We start from the raw sequence: 23,804 nt of genomic DNA on the forward strand, positions 1-23,804 counted from the left end.
TATCCTAGCGTCATTGTTCGTGTCGAAAGCATCACAGCATATCATTTGCAGTCTGGACTAATCCAGCATCATTGCACATTTTGGAAGCATAGCAGCAAGTCACTGTTGAGACTATTCCAAAATTATAGTCCATTATTATGTACTGTTGGAACCATTTGCAGCGTATTGTGCTCACCTGGGACTATTCCAGCGTCATTAACAGTTTTCTGGCCATGACTATTCCAGCATCATGTGTTTCTGAGGCATCGCAGCACAGCATGCACTGTTGAGATTTTTCACAACAAATCATGCACTATTGTAACTACTCAAGTAACATTGTTCAGCAGCATCGCAGCATATCGTGCATGCACTGCCCTGACTAGTCCAGTACTGTTTGTTTCGGAGGTATTGCAGAATATCTTGCACTGTTGTGACTATTCATACACATCATGTCATTTTCATGACTATTCCAGCATCATTGCCCATTTTAGAGGCATCACATTATATCATGCACTGCTGTGACTATTCACTGCATATTGTGCATTGACTGCCCTTATATGCCAGCATTATTGTCTGTTTTGGAGGCATTGCAGCATATAATGCACTGTCGTGACTATTACACTATCATTGCACTGCAGGCCAATCTTGACTGTAAACATGCCAAATTAGATGATTTCATTTGAAATCTAATTAAGTGACATTTGAAAAAGGTTGAAAGTCTGGTTTAGTGACACAAAGCCAACAATTTTCTCTAGTGTCTAGCTTTATGTAAACACGGTGACTGATATGCACTACTGTGACATTCTATACCAACAAAAAAAAAAACTACTGTGATACTCTACCAACAAAAAAACAGCTTGTATTTCCCAAAAACCCTGCTGGCAGGCACAATGTGGGCTTTCCACCACCATGTTGTTGAACACGGTCAGCACAGGCGCTGTTTTTGCAGGATCCGCCGGGTTCCTGTCAGGGAAATGACTCAATGATATGACGCTCATTGCTGGAGCACTGTGATAGCCAGTGTGGGAAGCAGCAGGATGGCGCTCATCTTTTTTTTTGGACAGCGGTTCCCTTTTTGGCAGCTTATACTCGTTTGTCACAAAACTATGTCGCTGTAGCAAGTGCCAAGGAAAATGCTGGCAATCTTCTGGGCAAAGCATGACTCAGCTCATTACATCCCAACTAAAAACAATGAAAAACAGGACCTCCTTGGCAGAAGTAAAAACTACACTTGAATACAAACCTCCACCAAGGCCAAACCACCAATTTAGATCAGATTTAGATCTTCATAGTTACCACCTAAAATATAGGCCTGGATTTTGTCATGAACATTCAAACATTGCTCACTAAAAAAAATGAAAAAATAATTTAGAAAAATTACTTTTTGTTGTTACTAGTGGAAGAAAAAAAAAGTACAGTGGTGTGAAAAAGTGTTTGCCGCCTTCCTGATTTCTTATTTTTTTGTTTGTCACACTTAAATTTTTCAGATCATCAAACAAATTTAAATATTAGTCAAACTGAACACAATTTTTTTAAATGAAACTTTGTATTATTAAGGAAGAAAAAAATCCATACTTACATGGCCCTGCGTGAAAAAGTGATTGCCCCCTAAACCTAAAAACTGCTTGGGCCACCCTTGGCAGCAACAACTGCAATCAAATGTTTGCGATAACTTACAGCGCTGTGGAGGAATTTTGGCCCACTCATCTTTGCAGAATTGTTGTAATTCAGCCACATTGGAGGGTTTTCCAGCATTAACCACCTTTTTAAGGTCATGCCACAGCATCTCAATAGGATTCAGGTCAGGACTTTGACTAGGCCACTCCAAAGTCTTTATTTTGTTTTTCTTCAGCCATTCAGAGGTGGACTTGCTGGTGTGTTTTGGATCATTGTCCTGCTGCAAAACCAAAGTTTGTTTCCGCTTGAGGTCCAAACAGATGGCCGGATATTCTCCTTCAGGATTTTTTGGTAGACAGCAGAATTCATGGTTGCATTTATCACAGCAAGTCTTCCAGGTCCTGGAGCAGCAAGACTGCCCTAGACCATCACACTACCACCACCATATTTTAGGGTTGGTATCTTATTCTTTTTCTGAAATGCGGCGTTACTTGTACGTTTTACTTTTACGATGTAATGGGACACACACCTTCCAAAAAATTCTACTTTTATCTCGTCAGACCACAGAGTATTTTCCCAAAGGTCTTGGGGATCATCAAGATGTTTTCTGGCAAAATTGACACGAGCCTTAATGTTCGTTTTTTTTGCACAGTGGTATAGGGTCTTGGAACTCTGTCATGCAGGTCATTTTTGCCAAGTGTCTTTCTTATGGTGGAGTCATGAACACTGACCTTAACTGAGGCAAGTGAGGCCTGCAGTTCTTTGGATGTTGTTGTGGGGTCTTTGGTCTCTTGGATGAGTCGGCGCTGCGTTATTGGGGTAATTTTGGTTGGCTGGCCACTCTTGGCAAGGTTCACCACTGTTCCGTGTTTTCACCATTTTTGATTCATGTCCCAAAGGTTTGGAAATGGCTTTATAACCTTTTCTAGACTGATAGATCTCTAGCTCAGTTAAATTATGTTTTAACGGGGGGGGGGGGGAAAAAAAAAAGAAAAAAAAAAAATAACTTTCACACCACTGTATTTGTGCCACAACTTAACTGCACTCCGCTACTGCACTTCATAAAACTAGTCATTTTCCTAAATAAATTTTTTTAAAAACATATTATCATTAAAAAGTTTTGGATTTTAAAATCAGTACTTTAGAAATGAGTAATTAGTAGTTTAAAAATGTCATATAAATTGACTAAGTAGTGTTTAGGTAATCCCAGATTATACTTGAATATAACGCATTACTCACACATAACACAACACACAGAACACAACACACAGAAGTCTATAGTGCTGCAAGTGTTAGCTCACTGAAGAGTGTAAATTGTTGCCATTGCATTGGATGGTCTTGCAAACAAACCCCAACATGTCCCACCATGCAACTGCACATCACAAGAGAGTGGACTGCAACAATATGGCAGAGAGCCAGGCTACAAAAGATGCTGGCTAACAGCATGTATAGCAGCCTAATAGCATCTAGAGAAGCAACAGGCCCATCAGAGCCTTGCGTCAGAGGAGCATCCGGGCCGTCGCACTGTGCCAGGGCCAGAAAAGATGACTGGAATTTAATCTCATCTCCCGCAAACCTTGTACTTTTCCACTCAGATTGAGAGAGCGAAAGGCCCGTTGCTTCTATTCAATAGCAGCTGTTTGTGCCCAGTGATAAAAGTCTACAGCATAATTGGTGCATAATCAACCATTTTAGAAGCACTGCTGGATGCACACAGAAACAAAAATGAATAAAATGACCAGAGGCATATGGTAAGAAAAGCAACAACCACAAACTGACCTGTAAATTTGGCAATGGCAGGAAAAGCATCGCTGAGCAGTGGCTTTCTGCTACTTCCTGTCTGTTAAACCACACTCAGAGCAACATTTCACTCTCAGCGTGGAAAGTTCTAAACACCTCACTGCTTCCTTTTCGCATAGCTCTCCTATTGTATCATTTCCATTCAGATAACCTCTGAAATAGGCAATGATAGGTGTTCTCCATGCAATATCTCATTTCAAAAACAGAGAAATCATTCAAACCCGTAATTAGACATCCTTACGTACACACCACATAACACAGAATCACACACACACACACACACACCCGTAATGTGAGGAGAGAGGCACATTAGCATTGGTTTGCACCACTTTTACACCATTTAAAATGGAAAATGCTGAAAAATGTAATAGAAAATAGCAAAGTAGCACGGAATTCAAAACATGAAACCGTTCATTTTCAATTAAATTCATTGGATGCTTGTTGCACCCACAATATTTGAAGCAAACACACGAAAGCCATCCAAAAAAAGCATCCGTCATCCTCCTAGCAATGGATTTCACTAAATGTAGCAACATGTGTCACAAGCACAGGAAATTGCAGATAGCTTCTTTAAAAAAAACAAAACAAAAACGTAGACATTACACCAGCATCTGGATCTTGTCAGTAGAACTTTGTCTTGACACACAGTCAGCATTCAAAAATTCATCAAAAATCATCTTGGAAATGACACACACAATATTTTATGAGTCTGGTTGTTATGTTTTGAAAATTAAACAGGTTTTGTTAAAAAAATAATGTGACTTTTTTGCAAACTAATACATTAAAAAACACATCCACTGCAGTACTTGATAGCCCATGAAGGGAAATTAATCAATAGCGCTATCATTTGGGGAGGGAGGCAACGTTTCTCCGAATGTTCTCAACTCCTGTTTCCAAGCCAGATTTTAGAGAGCAGAAAAAATGTAGTTGATACTGAATCAACCTCGCCTCTTTCTCGCATCTTATTATAAAATTATATTTAAAAAATACCCGATTAATTGATTGATGGATCACTTTCCCCCATAATTGATGATGAATTGAAATGTAGTCCCGCTTGTGCCCGTGCAAAGATGTTTTGGTTAATGGCGGCCGTGCTTCTCGGTCGCCAAAAACCCGTGTACCAAATGTCACAGTGATTCAACAAAACACCCTAAAGTGACAGAGGGTGAGTGTAAGAGCTGTGTGAGAAATTTCAAGTCGAGTCAAACTTTGGGGGGTTAATAACAGTGCCACCATGTGGTGTATTTGTCAGGCAACTAATAGCACAAACAACACAGATGTGTTCCATGTCGGGTCACAATTTTAGCCTTTTGTGTGCAGAGGTTTAAAAGTAGAAGAATTACACCCTGTGCTGTACTCCTTTTTTCACGACTGTAAAATGATTATTTATCGCATTAATAGAATTTATTATTAGGGCTGTCAGATATAATGCATTCACGGCAGTAATTAATTTATTTCATCAACTGCGTTACATTTTTTAGTGTAATTAACGCACGCGCACCAGAGTAAGCACGCCTCACTGTTATGACGGCAGACGGAATCACACTCTTTTATAACTTCAGGCTGACCTGAACACATCAACAGCAGTGCAATTCCAACACCATATACTGTCTGTACCTCCAACTCACACACGTCTGCTGTCCGTTCATCCTGTGAACAACATTTGCTCATTCTCATTATAAGAACGCGAGATGCATTCGGGGACACTCCGATCATCACAAAAGGGGCTTTATAATGCGTGTGTGTGTGTGTGTGTAAATAAAGAGGAAGATAAAGAAAAACATGAAGTGGATATTCTCATCACTCACTTCGTAACTCACTTCGTAACTCTTAATTCGGATGTACAATTTGCTACGTTTAAGTATGCTGGAAAATACACTGAAAACAAGTACATTTACCTTAAATTATGTGACGTCTTTGAACACAAATCCTCATTGCTAATAACAACAGGGTTTAAAGTGTGATTCAAATATTCTGCCACTATTAAAGGGACTGGTGTTAGACAAATAGACTTGTGTGGTTGTCTTTTAGGTTTATTGACATATTCAGTTCATTGGGAGCTGTTAATGCATACAAATATATATAATTCTGTCCTGTCATTCATTTATCTTTCTGTTAATTAAATACAGTAAAATTGGCATATTTCAGGCAGTTGCTGATGGTGATTAATCATGATTAATTAATCTGATTAAAATTTGTAATAATTTGACAGCCCTACTTATTATGCTATAAAACACGTAAATGAACCTATCCCTGTTTAACAAAAAGCATGTATCATTCTGATACGTTCTTCCATTTTATCCAAAAGGTTCTTCCTTTTTATCCAGAAGGAAATATTTTTTTGCTGTTTTTCCCCACACAAAATTGGGACATACAGCCGTGCCTCGCTACATTGTGGTTCGAACATCGCATCCTCATTCTATTGCGGTTTTTCACAAAGTAATAAATAAATAAGCGTTGTTTCATTGTTGAATACAGGCTATTATTAGATGAAAAATGCATATTTAAGCAAACTGTACTAATTCTTGGCCTAAATTAAGCATTTCCAAGCATACAAATACACATATGAGTATATAGCCATTTAAAGCCGCCTTTACTTACACTGATAAGACAAGACAATAGCCACCACAGGAAATACGCTGTTCAGAAAAAAAAAACAACTGCTAACATGTGAGTCTATGTTATCTTATTTATTTGTAATATGTCTCATTGTCTCTTGATTATATCTACTATATTGGGTAATACAAATATCACGGTGACTATATGTGTTATTTCATGTCTAGAGGGCTCTAATAATGTAAAAAAAAAAAAAACGTATTTAGAAGATCGTAAACAAGTTATCTATGCCACAATTACGAAAATATTCCATTTATTAATATTGAAGCCTACTTTGCGCAAATTCACTTAATGCGACCGGGTTTGGAACTAATTAACCGCTATTAACAAGGGACGACTGTACATGCTTTTTATACATATTTTATGTTATTTGCCCATTTGACAAACCAACAACTCAGTCTCAACAGCTCTAGATCGTAAAATATTCAAGCAGAAATTCAATAATTAATAATCAAATAATTATTTCCTCCACTGTATATATGCAAAATGATGATTACCCTAGTATGCTATAAAACATATGAATTATCCTATCAGTGTTTAACAAAATGCATGTATGTCCGAGGTCAGTGGCAACATGTTTCATGTCATTTCCCCCATCTAACAAGGGAACAATTCAGTCTCGACAGCTCTATATCATAAAACGGTCACAATTTCAAGCACTTTGAGCAATTCAACCTACAAAAACTTGAGATGCTAAAAACATTAACAAAAAGCATGTATCTACCAATTTTGTCAGTTTTTCAGTTTCATCCAAAAAGAGAAGTCTTAAACAAGCAAATAATTCAGTCTAGACAGCTCTAGAGTGTAACATAGTAAGAATTTCAAGCACTTTATGTAAAAATTCAAGGTACAATATATGACAGGGAGTCTGCGTACAAGCTCCTATATGCTTGGCTGTGTGCGTTGCGGTAACTATACATCATCTTTTCATCAATATGCATTTAAAAAAGTGAAAAAACACATATGAGTGTGTGACCTGATGATGCCACTGCTGTTATTTTGGCTTGTGTGAAAGCAATGTATCCTCTATTTATAGGTCAAGGTAAACAAGGTCAAGGTAAACAAGGCCAGCAGTATCACACAGACAACAAACCAACAATAAATACATAATTAAAAACAAAACCGCTGAATACAACACCAACATTGCAAACAGTTATTCAGCAGAACAGTGGCTGCCAGAACCAAAGAATTCCTCATCCTATTGGTCCTACATTTACAGTAGGAACACCCTATCTGCGACCAGATGGAAGCAACATAAACTCATCATGCAGGGGGTGATTGAGCCTTTTTGATTGAGCCGACACAGTTAACTCATTAAGTGCGGTGCAAGCAACCTGTTCCTGTTTTTGAGGGTGAGCAGCCCATAGCAGCTGGTAAAATAAAATGTCAGCACTGATTCAATCAAACAAGAATAAAACATTTTCATTCAAGTGTTATCCACTTTAAAACTGCATCCGAATGTTAGCCCGTGGTCCAGCACCGTCCCCAGATATTTGTACCACTTCAACAGCCTGCTTATCAAAGACAACAGGTGGGAAGACTATACGCATCATGTTCAGACAAATGTGGAAATCTACTGGAATCTTGAGAATAGATTTGCAAGAATAATAGGCAGCTCTAAATTGCTAGTGAAGGACTTCAATTTCCCATGTCATCAGTACACCGACTGAATAAAAACAGGAAGAATGACATTCCTGATTGTGTCTCAAACTTGACACCGGTGTGTGTAAATGTCAGCCACCGTCAACTTTTTAAACTTCTTTGTAAAGGTGGCACATTCTGTAAAGGCGAGGCTGGGAAGCGGGCACCAGGCAAAGAGGCTGCATACCAAACAGGTCTGGACACAGGCTGGCTGGCTGCTTGGTGTGTCCACCCATAATGAGGCATGCAGCAATGTGAAGCACACTACACGCCCACAAGGAGAGGATAGATTTTAACGTCAACCTGTTCTGCTGCTTTCACCAACAGTCACACACTTTTTGGGGTCAATTGCCTTTGAGGGCACTGAACTCTAGAGCAGTGGTCCCCAACCCCGGGCCGTGGGTCATTTGGTAACAGGCCGCACAGAAAGAAAAAATAATTTCCATTATTTCATTTTTTTTTATGTTTTATTTTGAAAAGTGGCCGGATTCTCTCTGTTACATCCGTCTCACTTGACGCATGTCCATTGTGCGTGTGCTAACTTTCTCTCATGCCGCACAGATAGACTACTACTGTATTTTTACCATTTTTCTTTCACCTCATATTTGGTGTCAAATGCTGATACTATGTGGGAATGCATAAAGGTAAGTTTTGATGACTTATTGAGTGCTAATGTGCACATTTGTCTCAAGTTAATTCATGCTAGCACACTGCCTTTTACCACACACGTCAAACAGCGATGTCATAATCTCTCTGGAAAAACTTGGCTGGAACTTGAACTGGTGGATGGTGGGTCGGCATTCATTTTGTGCTTTTAATTTCATCTTATTCATGTCTTAGTTTTACACAATACATAATAAATAACATAAATTAGATCGCTATAATGTACGACACCACCCCCCCGGTCCGCGGGAGATTTGTGGGAACACAAGCCGGTCCGTGGGTCATAAAAGGTTGGGGACCACTGCTGTAGAGGACTTTGTTAGGCATGTCTTAGATACAAAAAAACCCAGCTTAAATTATACCATTTTTCAAGCAGAGGTTCCGCAATTGTGTATTGTGTAAGTGTGTGTGCAAAATGTAGCCTTGATGTTGAAATTTACACAGTTTAAAAGTGCTTTTAGTGAGCCCTACGGGGCAGATGCCATTTTGTGTGTCTGTAGCTTTAATGCAAATGAGCTGTTTGTACACGCCTGTCTCCCTGTCACCGTCTTCAAGAAGCGCTGTTGTGCACTTTATCCACTTTACTGTATACACTGTAACTCTGCAACTTAACAAAATTTATATTTATATTTATAATTTATAGGCAATACATTACGATATTTCATTATTATTAAAAACTTTGGACACCCCGTTTTAAGGTGTGTAGTGAAGCCTGCCTTCTTTTTACATCAGCAACACCATGCGAGGTTAGTCTATTCACTGAAGAAAAATACAATTATCAAAATTACTCCCACATTCGAAGTTGATTGATATCTATTTGGCAGGACTGTGTTTTAAGATGTGTAGCGAAGCCTACTTTTGGGGGGGGTTATAAAGATGTAGCGAGGGACGATTGTATATACGCCTACCACTTTACAGCGATTACAGCCAATTGGGATTTAACTGTTCAAGTGTTAAATGTAATTGCACCTGAGGTATGAGGAGGTATTTTGTAAATCATGATTTACGAAATACCCCATCCAAACCCTCGCTACATTGCAGTTCAAAAATTAATTAATAAATGATCACTGTTGTGTGGTTGACTATGGACTGTCCAATCACAGAGCATGAAGAGTGAATACATAAGTAGTTACCCAATGAGGATTTTCCTTCATCACGATTACGGAATAGCTGTACTCGTTTCATGCTCGTACTCGGCAAAAATGCATGATCCGTAACGGATACTCGTCTAAAAACGAGCTCATCCCTACTTAGTATCATAAATCTCCATGTGGTTTGAATGGTGTGATGAATTAGAATGATGCATGCTAATTGGCAGCCCAAGCTTTGGTTTAACAGCTGTTAATTCTAAATGTGAACTACACACAGACACACACTCCTGACACAGAGACTCTGAGTCTTCACTCGACACCATCATGTAGGTCAGTGTGGTATTGTGTGTTTTCTATCTAATCTTCAAGCCTGTAAGCTGGAGCTGCCATCTAAAGTGCAGCATCATCACTTTGCTGCATGTCAAGCACATACTTGAACAACAGCGACTGTTCAAGTATGCGAGTCATCCCTGGTACCTCTTACTGCATCGCCCCAGCATGCATCATCTTGACTAATAATACTTCATTAAACTGATCACAGCTTCATCAATCTGTTTGAAAAAGTGAAGCGGAACTGCCGGGTTGGGAGGGGGGTCAATATTTGCAAAAGGTTTCATGAAGTAGGCTCTTTTATGGTAGTCATGTGACCAGGAAGGTGCAGGACAATAAACTGCTTGTGTAACCTTACAATGACATTGCGTAAATCTTTAACAGATGGTAATAATTACATTTGATTAAGACGCGTCGCTAGCTCAATATTACAGTATGTCTTAATAAACAGCTTGTGTAAACGGATAGATGCCCTCAACGGTGGTGGGGGTGGGTTGGGGGTCTTCTTCTAATGAGAATCCCTATGCAAAATACACACAAGGTAAACACGGAGGGGCGGTTGCCTAGCGACCGACATAGGGCGAGGCCTCGCTGGTAAAAAAAAAAGAAAAAAAAAAAAAAAGGAGCAAGCAAGCAAGCTACAATTTAGCTAACTAGCGACCCAAAACATTGAATGGAACTTTTGTTGCAAAAACAAAGGTTTCTAGGTAGCTCTGTGTTAGCAAGAAAATGATAACTAGCACGTTTGTCAACACTTTGAAGGATATTAGAGCTGTTTTTAACCAGCATACTATGAACTGTATTTAGCACTTGTCCAAGGCTTTTTAAAAATATTATTTATTTACCAAGACTACTGTTGCTCCCAGAAACCAGTCACATTGCTTTAATTTTAGCGTCAGCGAGCTAACAGAACAACAATGAAACAGCCGTTTTCTGCAGCTGTAAGTATAACAGCTAATAACATTATGAAAAACACCGTTTTACATATTTCTAACGCAGTTTAGACATATTACAGACATGTTTATTGTAAGTTTCTGCAACTGCTGCCAGAAACCATTCACATAGCTTTAAACGTCTTTGCGTAACGGAACAATGAAAAGCAGTTTAGCAGTGCTAGGGTTTAGCAGTACAGTCACGTCTCACCGGCGCTAATAAGTGACGCAGGGAACACAGAGTGTAGGTAGGATTGCAAGGTTTAAGGTGTCTTTCTGTGTAAATACCCCATGCTACGGCGTGACACCTGCGGCTTATAGACAAGTGCGGCCTTATATAGGTAAAAAAAATATCTATTTTTTTTTATTTGGTGGGTGCAACTTATATTCAGGTTTGCTCAAAAGTCCGGAATTTACGGTACAGTTGTCCCTCACTACATCGTAGTTCGAACTATCGCGTTTTTTCAAAAATTAATGAATAAATGATCGCTGTTTCATGGTTGACTATGGCCTATTATTAGTCCAAAAATATTGAAAGACAAGTCATGTGTAGTATTGTGGTGAGAGGTGGTGTGATGAGACATTACCTGCATTACCAGCCATTGATAAAGAGTACGACATGACATAGTGCTTCTTACTTTCCCCACTCAGTTTCAAACCTGTTCTTAAGTTTGGAATAAATAGAACGCTATTGTTAAAGCAGCCTCCGTCTCTTGTGTCACTTCAGAGATCCTGCGCATAAGCGGTGCCCAATGTGGTGTAAACGACGCTAGCAGTATTGTCGGAGTGCATGTCTGTGGATGGCAGATTAATGTTAGACTGGCTGTCCTGACATTATGTTCGAGATACTACAAAAAAGAAATGTTCCCAACGCTAAAAGGTGAGTTATGTCTTATTATTGTATTATTATGTCTACTATATTAGGTAATACGAGTAAAAAATTGACTATAAGGGTGTTATTTAATGTCTACAGGGCTCTAATAATGTCAAAAATCATTTTTAGAAAGTCATAGACAGCTTTTCTATGCTCTAAGTACGAAAATATTCCATTTATTAATATTGAATCCTACTTTACGGAAATTCACCTATCGCGGTCAGGGCTGGAACCAATAAACCTCGATAAACGAGGGACAGCTGTATACTAATATTAGTCAACACTTTTGAAAAGCCTTTTAGACACTTTATACACTATTAGTTTACCACATCGACTGCTGCTCCCAGAAACCACTCACATAGCTTTAATTTTAGCTTCTGCGAGCTAGAAAAAAAACAATGAAAAGCTGTTTTTAGCTGCCAAAACCAAATATGAACAATGCTCTTTTACGCACTTTACGCATACTAACACATATTATTTCTTTTCCTGCGCCAAGAAACTGAGTCCTGAAAAGTGTCTTGAACGTTAAAATCAATATACAAGTAAATATACAAGTACCAATACGAGTTTAGTATAAAAAAAACTCTTTTTTCCCATCATGCATTTCTTCCCAGCAAAGCATTTCATTGGCCTCCAGCTGAATTAATTATTGCAGCGCCCCCGGTAGCCATGACCAATGAAATGCTTTGCTGGAAAGAAATGCATGATGTGAGGCCGTTAAAATAGTTGTTTTTTTAAATTCTAAACTCGTATTGGTACTTGTATATTTCTTACCTACATTTTGAGTGTTAAATTGTTAGATATTACACATATTTGCTATGTGTTTTTCACAACTACAACTGTTCCTGGAAGCAATTAACTTTAGCTTTGGCATGCGAGCAAAACATTTTTTGTGTTACGGAACAATGAAATGTAGTTTAGCAATGCTAGGTTTAGCAGTATGGTAACGATAGTCTACCACTTTTGAAAAGGCATTTAGACATTTTAGATATCGGTTTACTACAACCACTGCTGCTTTAGCTATCTAACAAAACAGTGATTTAGCGGCTCTACATTTAGCAGCATAGTAACAATAGTCAGCATTTTTGTAAACGTAGATATTGTTTAATTTTAATAATGTAATCTAATAATTTTCCATAACTATGTCTACAACTACACTTCTTTAACTGTAGCTAGCTAATTACAACTTTTTATTGAGTTATTTTGGCTAACTGCATCTGTTTGACGCTTGTATGCTAACCTAAATGAATCTGTATCATTGCTAGGTGTGTTTCTGCCCTTTAGTTTGACATTCTTATCATTTAATAGCAAAAAGAACGGCCTTCCTTACTAGGAGTTACACGTCAAGTGTTTCCCACAGGTGGAGAATGTGTGGCATTCGGCTGTGTGATGTTTGACGGCGCCGCGATTGACAGGTACGTTTAGTAATGTCACCCCTAGTCGCGTCCATGAAGGCATCGAGTGCATTTCTGTGTGGTATTTGTGCAGGTAGATGGCCAAAAAAAAGTGGAATATGAGCTTTGTATGGAGGCGGTTAACTTCTTTCACGCTAATCCATCTTCCAGTCTGTTACCTCATGCGGGGTGGAGACCAGACAACTTTGCACTCTGCATGTGTTTTTGAAATAGAACATTGTTGAGTAAGGATTTGTGGGAACGGCTCAGAATTACAAACAAGCACTTTTTAGGAGGTTCTGGTAAAGTCAACTTCCCAAGTTTCTCGCTCTAGAATGCTTTGCTCCTTAAGTACAGTACCGGTCAAAGGTTTTAGAAAACCATTGTTAATTCCCTTTTTTCTTGCCATTTTTGCTGCAGCAAATGACTTTCTCCAGCACAATGCTGTTGAACTGATGTTCACGAGGGTATAGTACCACAGTGTGTTCCGAACAATGTTTTCATGCAGACAGAGGAGGGAGTCAGTACTCCAGAACTTGGAACACCTGTAGGAATTAGTTGCACCAACAGCCAAGGCTTGATCAACCTCCATTTCTGCAGAACAGCTTTAAGTTGTTGACCCATTGTGTGCTCCCTGAAACAGGCCTTTTTGTATAATTCAGAAATACACATCGTTTTTCTGTTTGGGGTAAACTTACCTGTGTTTTTAACGTCTTACCATTGCACCATCTCAAGCTATTCATTGGACTTGAACAACTTGAGTTTCAAAAAATAACTGGAAAAAATTTAGTCTAAAGCCATTGAATGATAGTGTATGTCTGAGCAACATACAGGACTTTTTATTTTATTTTATTTTATTTTATTTTATTTTATTTTATTTTATTTTATTTTATTTTATTTTATTTTTTATTTTAGCATCAGAATTACTATATTTCCTATATATAGGGGTGACATGGGGGTGTTTACTTAGCTGCAGAGAGTAGCAGGTGTCTATTAAGGGTAAAGCCTATATTTGTACACATCTTTTAAGAAAAATAATAGATAATATACTATGTAGCATGCACAGGAGCAATATTTTGCTAAATGTTTTAATTTATAGAAATAATAAATACAACATTTTGGAAAATAAGAAATATTAAACATACCGTATCTTTACCATTTTCCCACAATTCTTCAAGTGTAATACACACACATAATACATTTGTCAGGTCAAGAAAGAATTCTACCATTAATAAGAATACAAAATTAATAAATACAAATATACTAACACATAAGAAATCTGAAAAAAGTAAAAAATAATAATAATAATATTAACAGACAATATTAAATATATAATTATCATCCGCCCCAAAAAATACATAACACAAAATAATATTACAATAAATTTCAAGTCAAATAATAATAATAATCATCATCATGTTGAAGAGTTAATAATCAAATACTATATAATAATAATAATAATGTTGTAATACATAAAAAAGCTCAATTGAATAAAGTCATTAAAAAAGAATAGCAAACTAATATGCTAATATTAAATATATATTCACAATTTCCCCTCCCAAAAAATACATAAATAATAATATATATTATTACAATATACCATAATTTCCAGTGTATCAGCTACTTTTTTCACTACTTTTTTCTTAAACTTTGAACCCTGCGGCTTATACAGCGATGCGGCTAATTTATGGCCAGATTCAAATCTCGTGACATCTCCTTTTCTTTAGAACTACTACTAATCGTTTAAATACTGTGCCGCTCACGATTCAGTGAGGAAACGGTAGCTCTTTCGCTGGAGGAGCCCATCACGAGCTACAAGGGAACTCACAACGAGCTTGTCGACCCATCGTAAATCACAGGAGGTCATTCAAATATAACAGTCTGAATCATGGTGTCATCTTAGAAAGAACGCTAAAATCAATAAATACGTAAGTAAATATACAAGTACCAGTACGAGTTTAGAATAATAAACGATGTTAACGGCTTCCCATGATGCATTTCTTCCCAGCAAAGCATTTAATTTAACAGCTGAATGAATCATTGCAGCTCCCCGGCAGCCATGGCCAATGAAATGCTTTGCTGCAGAGAAATGCATGATGTTGTTTTTTATTCTAAACTCGTATTGGTACTTGACTTGTATTGCATATTTCTTACCTACATTTTGAGTGTTAATGGGATAGTTCAGATTTTTGACATGAACTTGTATGACATCCCCATCAGCAGTGAACTATATCAACAGTGACTTACCCCCCCATTTGGTCCCGTGAGTCCAGCAAAAAAAAATCAGACCTCACAAATCGCTCTGCGTTATATTTGTCTCCCGCCGTGTCCCTGCGCACTGTTGCCTCTCCATCTGTGTGTATGTGAGCTTCATCCGCCACGGAGCGCCGCGGCCATCTTGTTTACGTGTGCGGAACAAGATGCGAGCGTCTTCATCACATACACACAAATGGAGAGGCGACAGTGCACAGGGACACGCCGCACTTGCTAATATGACACCGTGAGTCAGACTGCTATATTGAGTAATGACATCCTGCGATTACCGATGGGTTGACGAGCTCATCGTGAGTTTTCTCATAGCTCATCATTGGCTCCTGTCAAATAACGAGCTACCTGGTCCTCACGGACTCGTGTGCGCCACAATGTGCGGTGTATAGTCCCAGGTGTCTTATATATTTAGTGGGTGCGGCTTAAACACCGTTGCGTCTTATACACTGGGGGGAAGTGCTTTGTTGGGTGGGTGCTGCTGTTTTGGTTAGCAATGGATTCAACTTTTTAAGAACAGTAACATCTATGAACTAACGTAGTGATTGTTAAATGGAATTGTAAAGGATGATCAGTCGTACTAAAAGGTAATTATGACGTTATATAGAGTGGAGGCCGTTATTTGAACTGAGCATTAGTTGTCTACAGTTCTTGTATTTGATCCCTTCCCTAAAAAGATAGTTTCATGAATCGTATGCAAATAAATGCCACAAATGAAATGTAATGAGGCTAACTATGAAGTCCATTATCTACATTTTGCTGTATGAAGTTGACTTGACTGTCAATCTCACCAACATAGTTACTTACATAACCTACAGTGAGTGTGTGTGTGTTTTTATACACTCTTTTTTTCTAGTTTTTTTTTTTTTTTACATTTTAGGATAAGGTGGGTGTTATGAGTCACGCTTCCGCAGCTTTTGCTGACAACAAAACACTGAAAAAGAATGAAACATCTCTCGGAATTGTGTCACATCCTCTATAAGGCTTGTGAGTTATGATGAAGGAAAATTGTGGAGTAAGTATAAATAGAGAGCTTGGTGTGTTCAGGCTGCTAGTCTCAGCATGCATGATTGCAACATTAGCAGGCAGTTACTCAATATATGTTTTGGTAATGTTCATCAAGGGAGGGCCTGGTGAGCGTAACTACAGGTAGAATTTGTCCTTGAATTCATCACTGTCGCCTTAAAGAAGTGCCTTGCTCAGTGACGCCTCACCAATAGCCGTTATAGGGTGGGTGCGACACATTAACCTTCCCCAACCGGAAGCATGTTTCAGTGTCTATCGAGGCAAACGTTTTAAGAGAAAGTAAGTGAAATGAAGACATGGAAACAGCATGCAAATGTGCATTTTCCGCAGGCAAACACAACATCCCAACAGTGCTGAAACACTGATTGTATGTATTTGAGTTTTAAAAATGTATGCCTTTTTTTTTTAACAGGATTTATTGTTTTTTTTTTTATAACAATTATACACATTTTCATTTTTTTGTTGTAACTTTTTGAGTTTTTTAAAATATTGGGACTGGGAGAGTAAAATTATTTCGTATACTAATTACACTCATTTCACTTTTTAAAGATTTTAAGATGTATGCAAGTTTTTTGCTGAACTTTCACCAGCATTATTTATTCTATTTATATTTATATTTATATCTATTTATATTTATATTCTTTATTAGCTTAGTTGTAATGTTATTTTGTACGTTTTTAATGTTTATGCAATATTTTTGACAATTGTTTGTTATTCTTTTAATGCACCGTATTAATTAAAGATTTTGAATTGTATGCAAGATTTCTGCAGAATTTCCCTCGCCTAAAAAGAGTCACTAAATGCCTTTTTTATATTTATTAAACTTCCTTTTTTTCAATACATATTTTTTCAAATATGTATTTAAAAAATTGACTAATAAAATTAAACAAGAATGTCCCGTATACAGTATATCTAGTTTCCACAAACAGTCCATGAAAAAACGTACAATTTCAAAACCATAAATGAAACTAAATTGAAGAACTATTAGATAATAATTAGATAATAATATAATTAATTATTATTTAATACGCTCTGCTTCTTCCTACTCCTTTTCGACCATGTTGAATTGTGCAGATGTGACCAAGTGATTTTCCTTAACGTACTATTAAAATTTGCCAGTAAAACTATCCTGTATTGATAATAATCAGCCATAATTGATAATAGATGAATCAATTGTGGAGACATGCACCAGGTATCGCGAGAGAAGCAATCAGTTGACACGCGAGAGCTTGGGCTGCCGGCGAAACGCGCCACCCGGACGACTTGTCGACAGTAGCTAGCTAGCTGGCATTTGAACGCCAAAGTTTGAAACGTCTTTGGATTCATTTCAAGAAGGGTGCAGAACTTAACCAGCCTTGGCAACAGAGGCGAGTATGCTAGCTAGCTAGCTAGCCGGCGTTTCAAGGCCGACGTTTGGAACATGTTTAAATTACTTTAAAGAAGGGTGCAAGCAGAATTCACCGTATAAAAATATACATATAAAATATACAATGTAAAATATTGATCCCATCAAAGATAAAGATGTTCATTCAGCAAGTCCTTTTTTGGTCTTTGACATATGACATGTTATTCTGTTGACTTTATTTTTGCCTTACAGCATGCTTGGGGGTATGATGTGCTCTTTTATACATTAGAAAATACTGTAAGAGCCATCTTTATTATATAATGTAAGATTAATATCTACATCAACCAACATTAACTGTAGAACTGAATTGAATCGAATCGTTCTGTTTTGAAAATATAGCGTTTTTGTATCTAGGTTCCAATTGAATCGTCTATCACAAAGAGATTTCCATCCCTAATGCAAACTCATTAAAATGGCATGTAAACCATTAGAATGACACTGAATACCACTAAGGCACAACGACACTGAGATTAGCACCAACCTGATCCCAGACTCCTGCATGAGCTTGAATTGTGTGATTAAACCATGTTTACCATGACGGCATCCGATATTTCCATCCACGGTTCGTGTTGGCCACCATGTAGCATTCCTACAATGGTTTGTGTAGTTGGATTCATCCTGTGATGTAACTGTAGAATGTAACTTGCATTCAAAGTATGGACCGTGTCAATCTATGTTTTGTTTAGTGTTTTTACAGCATGTACTTGCGCCACAAAACATGAGGCATTCTAGGCTGTATACTCCACCCCACAACCACCAACGCCACCTCCTCCTCTTCTGTCAACTCTTGGCAAGACCTCTGTCATCTTGCACCTTATCATTTAATGACTGGCTAGGACATGCTTAACTTTGTATTCAAACCACCACCACTACCACGACTACTACTATTACTACTACTATTACCAATACTACTGCTACAGCTGACCAGCCTACATTAACAGAGAGAGCTGGTCCGCATTTCCAATGCAAAGCAGTGCAGAGGGGGGTGTCCAATACAAACCTGTCCCAAACAGAAATGATTTCCTTCCACTCCCAAGCTCAGCTCAATAGTCATACCCTAAAAAAGGAGAATTTCTAGTGCTTGTGAAGGGCCTCCATTCCAAACTGACGTCACTGCATTACACTGCACCAACAACATCAATCCTTTTTGCCAAGCAAATGAGAACATCTCAAACTGTGGGTGTGTTTTCTTTTTCCTACTTCAACCATGCTGACCTGCCTGACAAGTCAGATGTGGTCTCAATAATGTGACATGTCGCGATGTGAAGAAGACTTGCCAAGACATTTTTGCAGAATTGTCCCCCACAAATGCGTGTAATTTTTTGTTATTGAATAAATAATTATATAGAATATATCATTATTATATAAATTATAATATTGTATTATACAACATTTTTGCAGAATTTTCAATAAATGGTACAGTACATTTGATTTTTTTTATATATATATTTGTTGTACTAGCTACTGTATACTTGATTTTAATGTTAAAAATATTTTGGCAGCATTTAAAAAAAATGATATATATTAATTATATTTTAACATTATTATTATTATCCTTATTACTCATTTTATTTAATTTTGATAGTCAAGGTTTATGCTGTTACAGTCTGCTTGCATTAGGGTTAAATGGGACAGTGGGCCACAAGATCCTGCTGATGGCGTTTCAAACACCAAAGCTCACTTACATGCATTTTGAAAGTTGTAGAAGCCACTTTAGGTGTAAATTTCTGTATGTGGAATCAAGTTGTGGAACGGATTGAGTAAGAAACTCAAACAATGCACTAAAATGAGCCATTTCAAGAAACAGTACAAGCAGTTGATGTTTACAAAGTACAAGGAAGAAGACACCTAAACCACTGTGTACATACAATTGTTCTTTAGATTTTTGCAGAATTTTCATTAAAAAATGAGACATCATTTTTATTTATTTATAATTATTATGCTAACTATACTCTATCATACAAATTTTCTTTTAAATGTTTAAAGGTTTATGCAGTTTTTACAGTCAGTGTTTTATTTATTTGTTTCCAGTTTATTTTATGAATTTAAATACTACTACTAATTTTAATATTAATACTAATTTCATTTTTAAGTTAATGTTAATACTAATGTTAATTTTATTTTATGCAAAGCATTTATATTCCATTAATTCTTTTTAATTAATATTTATTTTTAAAGTTAATAGTAATGTAAATTTTATTTTATGCAAAGTATTTGTATTCCATTAATTCTTTTTAATTAATATTTATTTTACATAATTTTGGCAGAATTCCCCCCCTCCAAAAAAATTAATATACTTGTGCATTTATTTTGTATAATTAGTACGCTTTTAATTGTTAAAAATCCTTAATGTATTTTAGATTAAAAAAACAAAACAAAAACAAAAGAGTCTAAATTTAGAGGAAAATTCTGCAAAAATGTATCAGTTATAGCAGAAACCAGTGCTGTCAGGAAGCTGCACCATGCAAACTGAATTCAAAGAAAAAGCTGTAAAAAGTACAAGAGAAAAAGCTTGAAGGGCGTGGGGTAACGTGGTGCACACACAAGAGGAACAAGATACTGTGGTAAAACCTCCCACTGAAGCCAAATCAAGATCTTCTGGTCCTCTTTTTTTTTTTTAGGGCTACAAGATGAACAACATTCTACTATGTCATGATTTTAATGCCGCCACGCGCTGTTAGCGAACGGTGGCAAAAACAACAAAAACACAGCAGGATCAGTGACGTGATGCTAGAAAATGACATACGTGGGAGAAAAAAGTGGCGTGATACTGTGCTGTGCAATACCTGATTCCTACACTGTCAAATCCAATAGCACTCTCAGCTCAGCAAAATAAGTCGAACAAGTAAACTAGAACTATCAACTATAACTATTAAGTTCCACTTACTTGTTTTTATTCAAGGCAATCGGTTTGCATGTTTTTTTAAGCTAAGGTTAACTAATGGATTTTACTGTGTGTGCCATGAAAAACACACATGATGTGGGCTTGGTCGGTTGGAGGGCCTTTGCAAAACTGTCAGCTCCCGCCCTTCTTTCAACACGCCATATAAGGCAACAAGCGGCAGTGTGGAGCTGCAAAAATCGCAACACTTGATGCTTGTTTTGATGTAAAAATTGAAAACGACATCTAGAAACATAGAAAAATGGAGAGAAGGTCATAGAGTTGTACCTCTGTAGTAAGTCAAGACTAAAGGCCATTCTGATTCTGAGTTCACGCATAGGAAAGTTTTTTTTTTTTTTTGCATTTTATGACATACAAAAATGTAAACAATTTTCATCCGTTAAAACAGGCAAAACTACATTTGACTAACCTCAAGCAAACAGGATGCAGGTGACAGGATCCATGGTGTAAAGTCGATAACCGATGACAAAAAGAGGCAAAACAAGCAAAAAGGGAATAATCCAAGGTGCGCACCCTCTCACTGCGACAAAACAAAACTGTAAGACGAGGCGAGAGACAACAACAGCAAAAAAAAAACAAAAAAAAAAAACAGGCTTGAGTGGAACAGGCAGAAAAAGGAGAAGAAGTGTGGTGAAGCAAAAGCCGTCCTCTCCCTATGAGTCACCCAGCCTTGTCGCCATCGGTAGAGACAGCCCCCGGGCAAGCTGCCTTCACCTGGCCAATCAGCGAGCGCTAGGTGCATGCAAATCTTCTCAGGTGAACACTACCTGATTGGACGAGAGGAGGAAAAGTGGGGGCAGGCAGTGGGATGTGCTATGAGGGGGAGGGGAGGCCATGTGAAAGACGATAGACGGGTTTCTCCTGCAGCCTAGGAGGAGGTGAAGGTAAACACCGGTGCAGGTACGCACCCACTTTAGACTTTGACCGTATTGAATAAATGGGCTCTGGTTCCTGTGCTGTCCAAATATGAGCCTATGAGCCTTGTCAGGGTACACGCTATAACATGCAGGAGAGTACATGTTCATCAGGAGGGAATAGAAAGTAGGATGTAGCATTATGTACAGTCGGTATGCAGTGGGTGTCACTTGTTAGGGAGGCTAGCAAAATAAAAAACACAATATACATCGGAACCTTGGTTTTTGAACACCCCAGTTTTCGTACGATTCGGTTTTCGACCAAAATTCTTGTACACAGAATTAAAATAGTTGTACTCATGAAAAAAGTCCTAATATTATTGACTTAGACACAGAATTTTGCAAATAAAGTCGTAATTAAGTTTTTTAAAAGTCGTAATATTCTGCCAATAGTTATAGAATGAAAAGGATAAACTTGTACTCACAAAAAAAGTCCAAAATTATGAAAATAGTCAGATTTTTAAGAATGAAGTTATATAGTGACATTTGTTTTTAGAATAAAAGTTGTAATCAAGCATGTACGCTAATGCTAGTATATAAGATTTTTATAATACAATATGATTCTTAATATTGTGAAAATAAGTCATAATATTATGAGACAATAGTGGCAAAAGTGCATGAAAAAGCATTTTTAAATGCCAGACAGCTGCTGTAGTGTACGCCATCCGTGAGCTATCAGCAGGAAATATCTAAAAAGAAAATATATATTTCCACATGGTCGTCTTTCGAAAACGACTGAGAATATCTTGATGAGAAATGAGCACACAGGATGCTCTGTGGTGACGAGCACTGAAGCCACTTTGCGACACCATTCTGTAGACCTTCAACTGACATCTGTAGCAGCCATAGAGAACCCCAGACCCTACACATCAACGTAAGCACATAACTACTGGAGATGGGTACCCTCGATCACGCTCCACAAGAGAGTGCCCACCTGAAAACTCCGCTGTGTCAACATTGTCAAGTGCATTCTCCACTACATGCTCACACTTCAAGCATGGTTCACATCTTGTCATGTGTTTCTTTAAAGGAACCAGAGGAACTAAAGTGACAATGCAGGAGGAACTTTAACAGTGACATGGAAGTGTTGGGTGTATACTTCAGTCAACAAAGTCAATTTCAACATCTCAAATGCGTATTTCCTCAAATCATTTTAATATAGTAATAAAAAGTATTTCAGTATTACAGTATTACAGCAGATGATGTGGCAAAAAAGAGGTTGTGGTGTTTATTTTATATTTAATACAGACTAAATCGTAAATACAAAAATCCTGTGGCTTTTTTACTTGGTTATTTTATTATTATTAGCATTACTGCACATTCAAATATTAATATTAATACTAATATTTGTACCATTATTATTTCCAGAGCCTTGTTTGACTATTTTTGTGTTGCTTTCAGCTCTCCCTGTCCTTCCTCTGCTTGTTAGGAATAAATGTATAATACAGTACTGTTTCCCCACATATCTGGATATAATATTTAATTTGATAATATTTTTAAACTTTTCCAAAAATTATAGTTATTATCATTATTATTATTATTATTATTATTATTATTATTATTATTATTATTATTATTTCCTGAGTGTGCCTGTTTGTCTGGCTATGTCTATTTCCCTCACATCAAAATCTGCCTAGCAACGAGAGCAAAAGCAAAATCTACGACACAGCAACCTAAAGAAAGCGTGCCATTTTATAATAAATCACATACATTATATACTGTATATATATATTGCTTTTTTAAAAAAGCATATGATACAAGTTTCTCTGGCCTATTAGAACCACAACTAACAATTGTGTTGCTGCATGAAGAAAAAATGAAGAAAAAAAGAAAAAAGAAAAATGAATTGAGTGGAATGAAACAGGTTATCATCTCAAATCAAAGTGAAAAGAACCAGTGTGTTCATTAAAAATGCCACAATTACTGTCCAGGACTATCTACATAATGATAACGCAGACTTTCCACACTTTTTGCAAACTCACCAGGAATATCAGCTTAATGCAACAAAATGTAAGTTTTATCTCTTGACTCAAGCAGAGAGACATGCCTTATTGTGTGTGATCACTGCAGAGACACGTGACTCCTTCAAGCAGACTAAGTAAAGGGACACACCTTTTTTTTCAGCCTTCAGAATGAAAAATAGGCCACTGCTTGTTATCATGTGATTGCTCTGTATAACAAAGGCCTAGCAGGCCTCAAAGCTCCTTATTTGTTACACGCTATGTCCCCTTTCAAAGAAACCTTGCTTTGCACTCACAGTTAAATATGTCGTCTATGCAGGACTCCATAGGAGAATGACAACATTTAAGTACTGGGTGAAAATATGAGCACAGAACTGTCCCAGATGAGCGTCTC

The 23,804-nt window shown here is 37.3% G+C and overlaps 1 protein-coding gene across 5 annotated transcripts in view; it reads right to left on the reverse strand.

Moving 5' to 3' along the window:
* The window catches only part of elf1 (E74-like ETS transcription factor 1), a 69,271-nt gene that overhangs the window by 35,928 nt on the left and 9,539 nt on the right, over positions 1–23,804 (reverse strand). For 2 of the 5 annotated variants that reach the window (XM_054791425.1, XM_054791428.1), the window contains exon 1: positions 20,945–22,617. The exons of the other annotated variants lie outside the window; for them this stretch is intronic. The gene's annotated coding sequence lies outside the window, so the exon portion shown is untranslated. Of the gene's footprint in view, positions 1–20,944; positions 22,618–23,804 lie in introns of those variants that run through there. 5 annotated transcript variants of the gene reach the window in all.

Source organism: Dunckerocampus dactyliophorus, chromosome 11 (assembly GCF_027744805.1).
Source record: "Dunckerocampus dactyliophorus isolate RoL2022-P2 chromosome 11, RoL_Ddac_1.1, whole genome shotgun sequence".
NCBI classification, from domain to species: Eukaryota; Metazoa; Chordata; class Actinopteri; order Syngnathiformes; family Syngnathidae; genus Dunckerocampus; species Dunckerocampus dactyliophorus.